The following is a 15347-nucleotide window of genomic DNA, read 5'->3' on the forward strand; positions in this document are numbered from 1 at the left end:
TCTTGGGTCTGAGGATTCAATAGTAGACATACGAGATGAAAATCCATCTATAGGAAATTTGTGACAAAGAAGCTGGCTTTTCTAAAAGTATAGGTATAATATTAGATATTTCAAATAAGCTTTCACTGGCTGTAAGAAAGTTTCTTTTTATACTTTTATTGGTATACTTATATATCACAGTGAAATTCAAAGTGGTGCACAATTTGGTGTATTGTCTTCCATACTTCATGCTAGTCAGCTGTCTTACCCACTCTCTCTCTCTCTCTCTCGTGGGTAAATAGTAGAAAATAAATTTACTAAAGTTCTGAGGGAAAGTAATTTAATTATATTATTTAATATGAGAGAAGGTATCAAGCAATGACATTACTTCTCCAAACTTATCAAAATGTAACAGGTTAGTGCCTTCTATATTTGTGAAAAAGCTTATACAATCAAACAAATTTTAAGTTAAGTGAGGTATATGCAATAAAATGGAGGCAAATACAGGCTGCTAAATAATATACTAAAAAAATACATGGTGGTTTTACAAGATCAGTAATTACTTTGTCCAACAAAATTGCTACCATGATGATTAGATTTTAAAGATGAGGTTTTCACTAGCAAAATTGTGTTTTTGTACATTTTGTATGAAATCTGTGACAGACCATGTGTATGACTTTCAGTTTGCAGTACTGCCTTATGAGTAGATTCAGTTAAGATGAACTGGGTTTGTCAACTGGTTCAAATTGAATCTAGATATAAGAAATACTAATTATGAGACTCAATGAGCAGATTAGTAACCATATTAGGAGGATAAGAAATGGATAATGCGGTTTGAAAATATCTTACAAGAAAGTTCACTATGATGATGGAAGCTTTTCATCCTGTACCTGATAGTTTTCCAAAAACTTCTGGAAATATCAGCTCGCTTGTCCTTTTATATTTCTTGCAGTTCATAGACTAATTTCTGGAATATATTTGTCATATAAATTTTGTTTACATCACAAAAAGCTTTTTAATACCGATATTTCCTACCTGCAGTTGAGTAGATTGTAAATCAACTTCCTAAACCTTCACCTCAACTATGTAGGAAATATGATCAAGGGCTATGAGACTTGACAAAACAAATTGAAAACAGAAGATTAGGTAATTTATTATGGGAAATAAAAATATATCCAATGATATTCTACATAAAAACCAGCTACAAATAAGAAAACTTAAACATAATTATGAAGTCAAATTATAAACACTTACACCTGAAAAATGTGATAGCATTTCTTTCTTTTTGAATTTGCTAAAAAATTCAATAAAAATAAGATATCCAAATCCAAACAAAAACAAAAATAACACTCAAAACATATGACCCCAAAACTAGGTCATAAACAAATACAACAAAACCTGGAATATAAACTAGAAACAAATTAAAAACATTATATTGCGCTAAATTACCAAATGGAAAATAGATATCACTAAAAAATATAATGAAGACCTTTTAAATAATACTAAATTAAGTAAGTTATTTTAAATAATATAAAATAGATCAAAAAGGAAACTTTCTGTCTAGAAGATAAGTTTAAAAATCCAATTATTTTTAATTGAACTCTGAATAAAAAAGAGATGTCGATGTTACATCCTTAATTAATGTACATGTTAAATGTACATTAAATACATTTAATATTATAATCTTACTCTAGGAAATAAAGAAATACCTAAACTACATTTGTAAGAGACCACAATATATCTGCAAAAATTTATTTAGATCTTTAAAGTCAGAAAATATTATCATAAAATAATCAGATATTAAAAACAAAGAAAGTGTTAAGACTCTAGACAAATACACCAAGACCCTCTCAAAGGAAAAAAATAAAATTGACATTAGACTTCAGTGAAATCAGGGCTTCTGATAAAATCAAATTACAAAGCATGAAGGAAGATTTTATATTCTATGAAGAAGTTCTTTGTAATCCAAGGTGGTAGAACAATTTTTAATATCCCAAATTTAAGGAATATGATTTTATGAAGTTTTCTCAAGAATCACCTAGGGACCAGACTCATCTAATCAAGAGTTCATGGAAGAAAATTTCATAGAAAATAAAAGGAAAAAGAATATATTCAATTACACACTTAATACTAAACAAATACTAGTGCATGAGTGGAAAATGAGGTGTCAGTGTTATGTTTTATAAATATACAACTATAGATATAATACGGTGATATAAAACTTGGAATGATTAAACAAAATGGAAAATAATTTGAGTTTATTTATTGCCACATACTTAATGGGTAGTAGTAAAATAAATCACATTATACAGGAATAAAATATGGGAAACCTAAATAAGAAAAAGGGTACCACTCCTCGGTACCCTTTTTAGGGTACCATTGTATAGATACATGCATATTCATGCTTTTTTGTGGCACAATAATAGTCTAATTTTGGAACCAGCCAAGGGGTCTGTCAACACATTAATGGATTGTGAAACTGTAGTTTATGCATACAATGGAAGGAGAAGAAGGAGGCTTGACCGAGGAACTGGTGAAGAAAACAGTTTAGCTAATGCTGTGTGCACATGTGAAGTGATCACTACTGATCTTAATAATACATACAGGGGAGAGGAGGACGGAATCCAGAGGGAAACACACCAAGTGCCCTGTGCACGTAATGTTTCTATCACTCTGAACCTCATTATGATTTATAATCACAACACACCAGTGAAAGTATATTAAAAAAAAGAGCTGGGCTTGGGGGCACAGGCTTGTAATTCCAGTACTTGGGAGGGTCAGAGGTTCATGATCAGCCTCAGCTACTTAGTGAGACCCTCTGCAACTTAGTGAGACCCTGTTTCAAAATAAAAAATGAAAAATGCAAGTTTGTAGAATGCCCCAGGCTTCAATCTTTAGTACCACGAAAGAAAGAAAGAAGAAAGAGAAAGAAAGAAAGAAAGAAAGGATTGACACAATTATGAAGCATATTAGTACATATAAAGCAAAGCACTAACACAACAATGCAACTATCTCTAATGGTCCACAATGAAGCTAAATAAATAAAGTATACATGGAGAAAAAAATCACACAGGCACAAAATAATTTGAGAGAGTCAGAACAGTCTAATCAGTTACATAGAAAAATGCCAATGAGTTTCATTCGGATACTGAGGAACAAAAATTTCAAATTGGCTTACAGAACATAACTCACAAGTGCTATTCACAAGAAAATCTTAAAATAGAGCTAGAAAGATAAAACATAGAGAATAGGCAAAAGAAAATGATGAAGCAAATTATAATTCTCACCGGTAAAACTCAGAATTTAGGTAGAAAAACAATGAATATCACGAAGAAAGATACTATTATGGTGAATGCTGTGGTCAAAAAGACGTATGAATAAGATTGACAACTGTATCGTGACAGTTGCCACATTAATAAACAAAAACTACATTTCTACAAATTATTGAAAATATTCCTGTCTATAGTTAAAATGGGACAGAGGTAAGGGTACAGACTAGTAAAACTAATCAGTAATACATTTCTATTTTAATATACATATACATCAAATTTTTTCTTATGCATCTCTCTCTCTCTCTCCACACACACACACACACACACACACACACACACACACACACACACATATATATATATATTTATATATATATAAAATGTGATGGAGATATTTATATCTTATATTACAAATATAGAATAGGCCTTTCTTAGTAAAAGAGAACTACCTAAAAATCACCCAATAATATTCCACATAGAAATAATCAATGAATGCATTTCTGGAATTAAGCCCTCAGGACACAGTGAAAAAACACAACATGTTAGTAACAAAAATATAAAAAATTTCTTCTCATTGAAAAATTTACAAAGACTATAAGAAGTTGTTTGCGAATAGAGTAGGAAAATTCAAGATAAAAATATTCAAACATTGAAGTTGGCAACACTGTATAACCAATTTATAGGATTTATTTGAAACTACAAAAACATTGCAGCTAGCAAAAACTGAAAATGCAAAGAGAATACCAGGAAAAAAATAATAAGGATAAACACACACACACACACACACACACAAACACACACACACACACACACAACACACACACACACACACACACACACACACACACAGAATTTTTTTTTGGTACTTGGCAATTGAATTCATGGACATTCTGTATCTGAGCTAAACCTCCAGCCTTATTTTATATTTTGTTTTGAAATAGGGTCTCACTAAACCGTGGATGACCTTGATAAGTTGCTGATGATGGCTGTGAACTGTGATCATCTTATCTCAGAAAGGACAAATATGTTAGCTAGGTAATAGCAAAGAAAGATAACAATTAATTGTTAAATCTAAACAATGACAGAAAATGAGGAGGTGTTTACCATTTAGAGAAAAGATTATACTTGAGAAATTATTTTAAAAACTTAATCTGGATGCCTGGCGTGGTGGCCCATGCTCGAAATCCCAGCACTTGGGAGGATGAGACAGGAGGATCGCACAGGTTCAAAGCCAGCCTTCGCTACTTAGTGAGGCTCTCAGCAACTTAGTGAGACACTGCTTCCAAATAAAGTATAAAATAGGTCTGGGAGTATAGCCCGGAGGTAGAAAAGCCCCTGGGTTCCATCCCCAGTAACACCAAAAAAAAAAAAAGTAATAATAAATAAAAACTTATCTGGAGATAAATTTAAAAAATGATAATTTCCTATAAAATACAATTTGCCTAGAAGGAGACTAGTGGAAATAGAAATAAAAATTAGAAACAAATATAAAATTTCTGTTTTCAAAGAAACAGAAACAATTCTTTAACTCTCAAAGTCCAAAATATTCTAATGTGACATCAGTTGCTCCCTAGCTAAATGAAGGAAAACAATCGAATTTGCTTTATAAACAAATATTATTGTGATGTCAGAACATAGTAAACATAACACAAAAAGAAAACGGTATGTCAGTCTCATATATAAACATCAACGCAAACATTCAAAATAAAATAGCAAACAAAGCAAAGGGGCAGAGAACATGAGAGGTAGGTGAAAGTTATTTCAGAAATGCAAATGTGTTTATTATCGCAGCAATTATTGCTAAAAACTTTATACCACAAATGTAAGAATATAAAACGTTCTCATCCTAAATTTTGATTGGAATTTTAATCAAATAATAGCCTGTGAACAAAATAACATTCTGACTTACAAAAGGATGTATGAAAATATGAAAGATAAAAGAAGGAATAGAAAACTTAACAAAAAGACATGAACAGACAATTACAAGTACTTACAAATTGCCTATGAACGTAAAGAAGGTGGTTTTCTTTAATTGTAAAAGTAAAGGTTAAAGCTTTACTGACATGGTATTGCTCATTTCCTATGCTTAGAAAGCTTCATAGCATCAGTCTCTGGGCCTCGCCATGCACATAACTACATTCCCATTCATTGGCCATGGTAGCGCCAGGTGGCATGCTCATTAAGAGAGATTTTGCAATATCTGTTAAAGATACATTGTCAATTTGTACTTTGATAGAATAAAGTCATTTCTAAAAGTTAACATGGCAGGTAAAATTTGTAGCTTAACAATAGGAGAAAAATGTGCGAAAGATTATGCATTGCAACATTATTTTTGACTGTAAAATACTGAAAACCACATACACATTTAGTATTGGCATATACACAGTATGTGGTGTTTTCCTGTATACACTGTGGAGTGATAAAATCAGAATACAAAAAGGAGATGTAGTATGGTACCTTTTCTACACAGTTATTCCTAAACAGAAAAACAAGTGCTGGGAGTGGTGGCGCACGCTTGCAATCCCCGCGCTTGGGAGGCAGACACAGGAGGATTGCTTTAAGAAAAAGGGAAGTTGAATCCTTGAGGCAGCAAGAAAGTTGTCCAAAGTTTACTTGCATGGAGGGGATGTTAAAACCTCGAAGCCATCCGCGCTGGCTTAAGAGACCTTGTTAAATAAAAAGTATAAAATAGGTCTGGGAGTGTAGCCAAGAGGCAGAAGGGTTTCCAGGAAACCCAGTACCGACAAATGAATAAATAAATAATAATAATAATAATAATAAATAAATAAATAAAATAAATAAAAAATAAAATGAATAAATTTTAAAAAGAAAAACAAGTAAACATATGTAAGAAGGAACCAGAAACCTGTGACCTTCAAAGAAAAAGGAAAGCTAAGGACATAGTCTCTGAGATAGGAAAAGAATAGGAGTCCACAGGTATTCTATTTTACAAAGTTTTGGCCTTTGAATTGAATTCAGGCTTGACATCATTAAATATAAGAACAAATGAACAGCAATGAACTCTAGAAGTAGAAGGAGATACTGCAAATGAGCAAAAATGGTGACCTAACAGAGAGAATGAGAAGGGGCAAGAGAAAAATTCTCTAATGCACATGATATTATTTGTTTGTTTGTTTATTTATTTATTTATTTATTTATTTATTATTTTTGTGGTACAGGGGATGGAACTCAAGGATTTCTACCTCTGGGCTACACTCCCAGACCAATTTTATATTTTATTTAGAAACAGCATCTCACTAAGTTGCTGAGAGCCTCACTAAGCAGCTGAGGCTGGCTTCGAACCTGTGCGATCCTCCTGTCTCCGCCTCTCAAGTGCGGGGATTACAAGTGTTCGCCATCACGCCCGGCCACATGATGTTCTTTAACAAGCATATCAGTGTCAATCACTAAGTCAAACATGAGGATGAGGGAGGGGAGGGAATGGGGCCAGAACTGGGTAAGTGCTAATTGGGTGATGTGTGCATGTCTCCACCATCTTATACCCCAGTAAGATATATGACTACAAACCACCAATAAAAATTTAAAATAATGAACAGCAATGGAAAAATATTACCACCATTAAAGAAGAAGAAAAAAATCACTCCAGACAGGGTGAGCACACAGAAGTTGATTTTGTTTTAATAACACCACTAGCAAAAGGGAAGAGGGTGCAGACCAACTCTGAATAAGGCTGTGGTTTGGGATGTGTGTAGGATCTGGAGTTTAGGGGATCTTAGGCCATCTGTGCTTGCAAACTGGCCTTCCTTAAAGGAAAAGCAAACTCGTCCCATCTTCCTTTCAGGAGTAGCTTTACAACACAGAGCAAGGTGCTCTACTGAGGAGAGGCTCCAGCTCTCCCACAGAGAACAGGGGAAGGAATTTTATTTTTTGAGATGATTACTGTTCAAAGGCATAGCTCCCAGGTGTTGGAGAAGGACACTCCTAGGTTATAAAGCTGGCAAGTGGCTTTTACAAAATTTACATTTCAAAGCTGCAGAGGAAGGATTGACAATGAAAAGCTGCATAAAGTAAATGCTTTAAGAAAAAGGGAGGTTGAAGCCTTGAGGCAGCAAGAAAGTTGTCCAAAGTTTACTTGCATGGAGGGGATATTAAAACCTTCCTGCTCATCATTTAGCTTAATGTCTAACTAGATGTACATTAGTCAGGGTTCTCTTTGGAAACAGAAAAAACACAGTATAGGCAGATGTATATAGAGAGATTTATTATTAAGAGTGATTTGCTACAGAGTTGTGGAAGCTGGAGCCTCTTTCAAGTTGGAGTCCCAGGAGAGCCAGTGTTGTATTTCCAGACCAGGTCCCCAAGGCCTTATAATAGGAAAAAGCTGCCAGTCTAAATCCAGTCTGAGTGTGGAAGGATCTAGAACCAGAGCTCAGCAATCCAAGAGCAAGAAAAGGTGGTGACTCAGCTCAAGCGGAGACATACAATTTGTCCTTCCTCTGTCTTCATCCTCTTTTCAAACCCTCTATGGATTGGAGTTTGCTCCACCCACATCCATAAGACAAATCCTTACCTAGTCTACTGATTCTAAGGTTAATTTATCCTGAATCCCTCCAGGCACACCCCAAAATAATGCCTACCAGTTATCTGGACTTCCCTGATTACAGCCAACTTAACACAAAATTAACTATCACGGAAGGTAAAACAAGATCTGAGAAAATTCTGAATACTCTATTCTGATTATATACATGCAGTGGGATATGTTTTAAGTAGAGCAAGTGCAAAGTAATCTTGAGATTTTTTTCTTAGTTGATTTTTTTCATACTGTTGTGGATATAGTGCTTTTCATTAAAAAAAAAAAACGAGTCTACTGTAGGAACAAGTGGTAACTAAGATCTCAGTGTATATTCAAGGTTATAATCAAGTCCTGGGGTGAGGTAAGGCAATTATCAAGGACATTATTGAGAAAACTGGAGAAATTAATGTATACATTATATACTGGGTAAGATTACATCAATGTTAATTTTCTTGCACATGATATTGGTATTAGATTTATGTAAGAAATTACTTTGCTGCCTGATGTGGTGGCCCACGCTTGTAATCCCCATGCTTGGGAGGCGGGGACAGGAGGATCACGCAGATTCAAAGCCAGCCTCGCTGGTTTAAGAGACCCTGTTTCCAAATAAAATATAAAATAGGTCTGGGAGTGTAGCCCAGAAGTAGAAGGGTTCCATCCCCAGTACCACCAAAAAAAAAAAAAAATTACTTTGCTTTAGATATATGTTGAAATATTTAATGATGAAGTATCCTGATGTTATGGTTTGAATAATGTCCCCCAGGAAAGCTCTTGAGTTGGCAATGCAGAAATGTTCAGAGGTGAAATATTTGAATCATGGCTCAAACCTTGTCAGTGGATAAAACTATTGATAGATTAATAATTTGAGTGAGTTTACTGGTTGGTAACCATAGGCAGGTAAGCAATGGTTGGTGGAGGAGGTAGGCCCTTGGGGCCCTAGTTAGGAGACTATGTCCCTTTCGACTCCACTTTCTTCTTCCCTCTCTTTCTGTTCCCTGGTTTCTATGAGTTAAGCAGATATTCTCTACTCTACCACCATGATATTTCATGGTTGGAAAAACCCACCATGAAATCAAACTCTGAAAATGTGAGCCAAATAAAGACTTCCTTTCCTACATTGTTCATGTCAGGTATTTTGGTCATAGTCATCAACAAGCTAACTAATATACATTATACCTACAATATATATTCTTAAATTGTTGGAATTGTGTGTGTGTGTGTGTGTATGTGTGTGTGTGTGTCTGTAGAGAAAGATTTCACAAATATGTCAATGTAAATAAATGTTGTTCATTTTATTATTCTTTTAAACTCTCTAGTATGATTGAAACTTTCCAAAATTACAAGTAGAGAAAAATTTGTTCTCCTGCCACAAATAACATATGAAATGTATTGTAGACAAAATGCTGAAATAATTATTTTCTAAAGTAAAATAATAAAAGTCTCCACAAAGACCATTATTCATGGTTTGGTAAAATGCAGAATAACAAGAAATCAAATTATAGAGTTTGAGTTGCAAAACAGGCTATTAAAATTCACAGGAAAAACAATGGCCTGAAGGAAAAAGAATTTCCCTTGCTTGAGAGAATGCTTTGATTTCTTGAAAATTAGGCTTTGTGCCTCTTTACATAACTTTATATATTCTACACATGTGTGCCAAAAGTATTGTCATATTTTGGATTACTTAATTATGTCAATGTTTGAAGCACTGGTGTTAATGTGGATAGACATTTATTTACACATTTTATCTGTAGAAGTTAAGATTAATATATAATATACATTAGAAGTTTCACACGGTACAACTAAAAAAGAGATAAAAAATAAATAGAACTGTGGATCACTTTGGGTACACCCTAGGTTCTGTGCCCTGTCTTTGGAGACTAGTGGCACACATACTAACTTTGGAAATATGCAAAAAGAAAAGACTTTGTCTTACAACTCCAAATGAGAAAAAAAATAAATGATGTGTTAGTCAATGTAGCAATAGACTTAACTCTTAGACTTAGTTGCTAAGAGGTGACTCATTTCTCAAGACAGAGATCTGATGAAGCATGGTAGGAGAATAAACCCCACATAATGCTAAATGATTTTAGCACCTACATTCCAAAGATGTAGCCAAAATGTAACTGTGGACTTCTTCCAGAACTTGTGCATCTCACACTGCACTGGAGAAGTATAATTATGACCAAGTTATCAGCTTAGCTGCAGTGTCTAAGTGAATCCAGTTAGGAATAAAGGGAAGGCAGAATCATAGGTTTAGATGCTGTGGTTGAGGGCCATCGGCTCAAAAATGTGTACAGGGACTCACTCACAAGAGAAGGATGAAGATATGGAGGTGTAATGGAATGGGACTTTATTTTTTCAGTTGCAAGAGTTTCAATTTTGAAATGGATTTGGGAAATAAATTGAATTTACTGAGATTTTCTGGAGCCAAAAAAAAATCCTTTTCTCTGTTATCAAAGTCAAAATTAAATTGTTATAAAAAGTTACATTTTGTAAGATAAAAATTGTGATGTGAAAATCTCCATCTGCTACTCAAAGAAAATTAAAGCTTTTTATTCATCCTACCATCAGAAATAATTACCGCTAATTTTATAAGAACTTTCTTTTACTTTTTGGAATAGTAAAAGTAAGTCTTAGGTAGGAATTCCAATGGTAATATTTGAGAAATATTGAGTACCTGTTTGTGTAAGTGCAGGTGATACTGTCACAATAAAATTTGTCAAAAATCCTTGTGCTCTGCATTAGCAGATTGGTTAAGAAATCTTCAGAATTACTAGTTTATTTGAGGTCCATTGCTAAATATATGTTAGCAAATTATGATAGCATATATTTAAAAAACATGTGATTTTTAGTTTTAGGCAATTTATTGTTAATACTGAAACTATATTGCCTTTCCTAAAGTAAAATAATACTTCCTTCCCTCCCTTCCTTTTTTCCTTCCTCCCTCTTTTTTCCTTCCTTCCTTCCTTCCTTCCTTCCTTCCTTCCTTCCTTCCTTCCTTCCTTCCTTCCTTCCTCTCTGGTTCTAAGAATCAGGCCCAGGCTCTCACTCATGCTAGGCAAGCACTCCATCACCTAACGACTTCTCCAACTTTGATGATTACTTTTTCAGTAAACACTATGTGAAAAGACTTTATCCCTTTTTCCCCCATGGACTTGTAAAGCCTTGGTTTATTGAATCTTATTTTGTATTTTAAATATTTTATTTTCTTCTATAATTTTATTCATTTCAAATTCACTACTTTTAATTTGTATTCTGAGTCTCTAAATGGCTGAGTGTATGTTAAAAATATGGAATAATTATATTAGATTTAACTAATTCTGAAAGTGTCAAGTTATTAGATAAAATTTTTAATAATAGGAGGCTCTTTAAGGATTTTATAATAAAGCTTCTTATTTCTACGAGATAGAATAGAAGAATCAAAGTAAAGTAGATTTAAATAAAGACTAGATTGATTTTCTAAGGAAGATCCTTCACTTACATGTCTATAAATGGGCCACCTTGGATATTTCATGTAAAGTTTCTTTAAATCAACCAGATAATATGAAAAGAAAAAAAGGACTAAATGCAAATTGATCATCTATTTTTCCCATAGAGAAATTAAGTTCTCTCATGAAATATATCAAGTTCTAAATGTCTGTCAGTTCAAGGCAGCAATTACCCCCTGGCTGTTAACAGCCCTTTGGAGAGCTGTCAAATGAATTCAAAGTTATTTTTATATTATGTCAGCTCAAGTTCCTTTGAAATTGGTGTATTCTGATCCTTTCTACTTCTCATTAATTTGGTAGATTTTTAATGAAAATTGTTTTTTCCCCCCTGGCAAACAACTTCATTTTTGTCAGATTCCACTTTTTTCAGCTCTACATTTATTGATATAATTCTTCCTATTTCCACTGATTTCTATTTATAAAAGACTTGAGGAAATTTTTTTCTGCTTCTTGCAGTATCTTGTCTTACTCTGGGTTTCTTATGAGACAGTTACATTCTATTCTCATTTAAAAGCATGTGCACTGCTTTGTTCATTAAAGAGCAAGCAGTTGGGTGCATACTGGGATCAGAATGGCAGGCCCTGGGCTCAGTCCTGGAGAATAAGTGGAGGTCATAGTGGACATGGCTGTTGATAGGAAACTTCAATTTTACTGGAGAGACAGAAACTGAAAGGATGAAATAAGCATGCAATATATTACCTGGTGAGAAGAACAAAGGAGAAAAATGAAGAAAGAGGGTGAGATTGACTGTGCTATGGATTTGGCTGGAGTTTTAGGATGGTGGCCAAGGAAAAGATTACTGAGAAGATAACTTTTGAACCCAGATCTCTCTCCTCTTGGCTGTAATGGGAGGGTTGGGAATATCATCACTCTTGCCCTGAGAGGCTCAGTTAAATTGGGACTGTCCTGTCTGGGGAAATGGACTTGGTTCTTCCTTTAGAAATTCTGATAATTTACCTGCATTGGAGTCAGTCTCCTGCAGTGATTGATAAGTCATCACTTGAATTTTGTTCCCTACCCTATTAACACAGAACTCCTAATTAGAAACTCTTTTTCCAATGGATAGTTCATTGTATATTGCCCTGTGATGTCCCCTTCCCTTAGATATTATATAATTCTATGCTTAAGTCTTCATAAAACAGAGATAAAATTTTATGCAAGAGAGATAAACTCAAACTATGTTATTTTTAAACTATATTAACATAGAAGGATAAGTCTCTAAATAGTAAAAATATCTTTAGAATCATAAACAATGGGCCAAATTAGCAAGAGTACTCAATCCTTTGCACCACTCACAAAAAATAAACACTTGTGGCACCAGTGGAGGTGAATGGCTTTCTTTAGCCACGTAGGAGATTCCTTAATATTAATACAAAAGGAATATGACAGAAGCCAATAAACATAGAGAACAAATTAGTCATCCATAGTATACAGGGACAAAGAGGGAGATACATATTTCATTTGCATGTGTGAAAAGATACTAAAGCTCATATACTATAAGAGAAATGCAAATTAAAAATACAATGAAATAGCGTTGGCTTTCAGTTATTGAATTGGGGGCCATCAGTAATCCAGATCATAGATTTGGTGAGGGTGTGGTGCATTGTAGTGTCTCACTAGTTCATAGGATCCTGCATCGGTGTATCATCTGTGTCAGACACTTTGAGGTGAATGTCATGATCCCTACCTGTAGTCAACCAGGGGCCAGAATGATCCTGAGTGAGGTTATAACCTATAACTTCTCTAAATTGAAAGAATATCTCAAAGCTGACAGCAGAATCTATTTGATTTTGTCCAGACCATTCCATTAAGCACTACGTGCCTCCCCCATTTACAGAGAGGATCTCTTGCAAGTTTTGATGGCACTAGTGGCCACACTGAAGACCTACAACATAATGACCTCAATGTGACATCTAGGAGCTGAGAGTGGCCTTTATCCAATAGTCTACAAGAAAGAGAGGCCTTCAGTCATTAGACCCAAAGTAATTAATTCTACCAACAAACCAGATGGCCTTAGGAGATTGTACTCCATTGAGCATTGAGATCCTAGCCTTTCATGACTCTATGATTGAAGTCTCGTCAGCAACTTAGGTGAATCATGCCTGGACTCCTGTCCACAGAAACTGAGATTAAAAAAAAATGTGCATGTATTGTTTAAAGCTATTAGTTGGTAATATTCTACCATGCATAAATAAAAAGCTAATACAGTAGATATGTAGGATAACCCAGTGATATTTATAAAATAGGCACTAACAAGTATTTGATCCAGTAATTCCTATTTAAATATCTTTCAATTTTATTACAGATATATGAAATGGTTTAAATACAGAAATCTAGTGTAGCAAGTTTATGTAACTAAAGCAGAAATTGAAAAAAATTCTTGCATGCCCATTAATGTGTCAGTCAAATATACATGTTGTGGTACAATCACTGAGAAACATTATGAATAATAATGATTATATATATATATATATATATATATTATCATATTATTTTTAAAATGGAAAAATAGATCACAGAATGCTGTGTATGTATACTAACATGTAATAGGACAAAATGATACAGAGAATTAGGCTTGCATATTTGTAGATTATATATGGAAAATATTTATGGGAATGGTGAAATGGGTCACCTTATTAAAAGGGCTTGAAGAATGGAATAAAAGATTGAAAAACTATTTAAATGTTATGCCATTTTGGCTTTTTGGAGTGTATTCTGCATTTAAACAAGTTATTACTCTTTTAATGATATGGACTAGAAATACATTTTATAAATAATTAACTTATTTTATTAAATTTATTGAAAAAACTATAGCTAACTAAGATTTTCTATAGTTTATGGCTATTGGGATAGTAAATTCTTTGATGGTTAATGCATTTGTGAAACTCTTGATGTTATTTCTTTAACTTTTTATGTATTTTTGCATTATTTATTTACTTGACAAATAAATATTTGAGTACTTGAAAGATATTCTGTTACTTACCACAGTTTTAGGATCTGGGAAGAATTCATATATAAACAAGTCCTGAGTCCTAAGCTTTATAATTTAGCATCAAAGATTAGAGAAGCAACATCTATTCAAATATGTGGTCAGAAATATAAATGAAGATGTATGTGTCTCTTAAAGAAAGTTCTGTCTCCAGAATAGAGAGTGCATTAATCTGATGATAAAGTGTAGATAAAATATTAAAATGTTAGAAAGTCTTCTATAAAAGGAATCTGAGTGCTTAATGGTAAGTTAGGTGATAAAATATGCTTCTTAGAAACAGAGGGTTGCATTCCAAATGTCTCTGCAGCATGCATTTCATGAGACAGCTTTCACAACATCCCTAGAGAAACAGTCTTCACCTGTCTCTTTACTGTGTTTCCTTCTCTATGGGTTAGTGAAAAAGCAGTGGCTGCAAATTTGAAGTAGTTAAAAGAAATAAATGACTCCATTTTTAAAAAATATTAAGAAAATGTCCAAAAAACGAAAGAGGTAAGTCAAGCCATGAGTCTGTGGAGAACTGTGAGATACAGCCTAGTGTGTTTTTGGCTAGAAGGCAGAGCTCTTGGAAGCAGTTCATGAAAAATAGGGTCAAAGGCTAAAAAGAGATCTACTTTTTAGGAATGCTATTTGAAGTTGCTTGACAGCGAGGAACTTTAATATAAAGAAGTGATGTGCAATTTAAAAATTTTGAATAGCATAACGGAATAGTCACGTTTGTGAATCAGGAACATTCCAAGAGAGGTGTGGAGGAGACTTAAAGTGAGATCAATGTTGGTTGCCTTGCTTTGGAGTTTTATTGATAGTTGAAATTACAGCAGTAATATAGGGATGTGAAGTTGAAACTAAGACAGTTGGGTGACTGAAACTGAAGATTCTATAGTAGCTATGATAAGTGGGAAATAAAGGAAAAGAAAATCTCAACAAGAACTCAAGTACTTATTAAGTAAATGAATAATGGAGTCAGTATATAAAAAATGGGAATAGAATTAGAGAATTAAATTTGTGAAACTATGATTTGAGAAACAAATGAGTCATCATGGAATCTGGGGAAATTTAAGGAAGAATTGGAGAATTCATAGCATTAT

This window comes from Muscardinus avellanarius (genome assembly GCF_963383645.1).
Source record: "Muscardinus avellanarius genome assembly, chromosome: 1".
In the NCBI taxonomy this organism is placed as follows: domain Eukaryota; kingdom Metazoa; phylum Chordata; class Mammalia; order Rodentia; family Gliridae; genus Muscardinus; species Muscardinus avellanarius.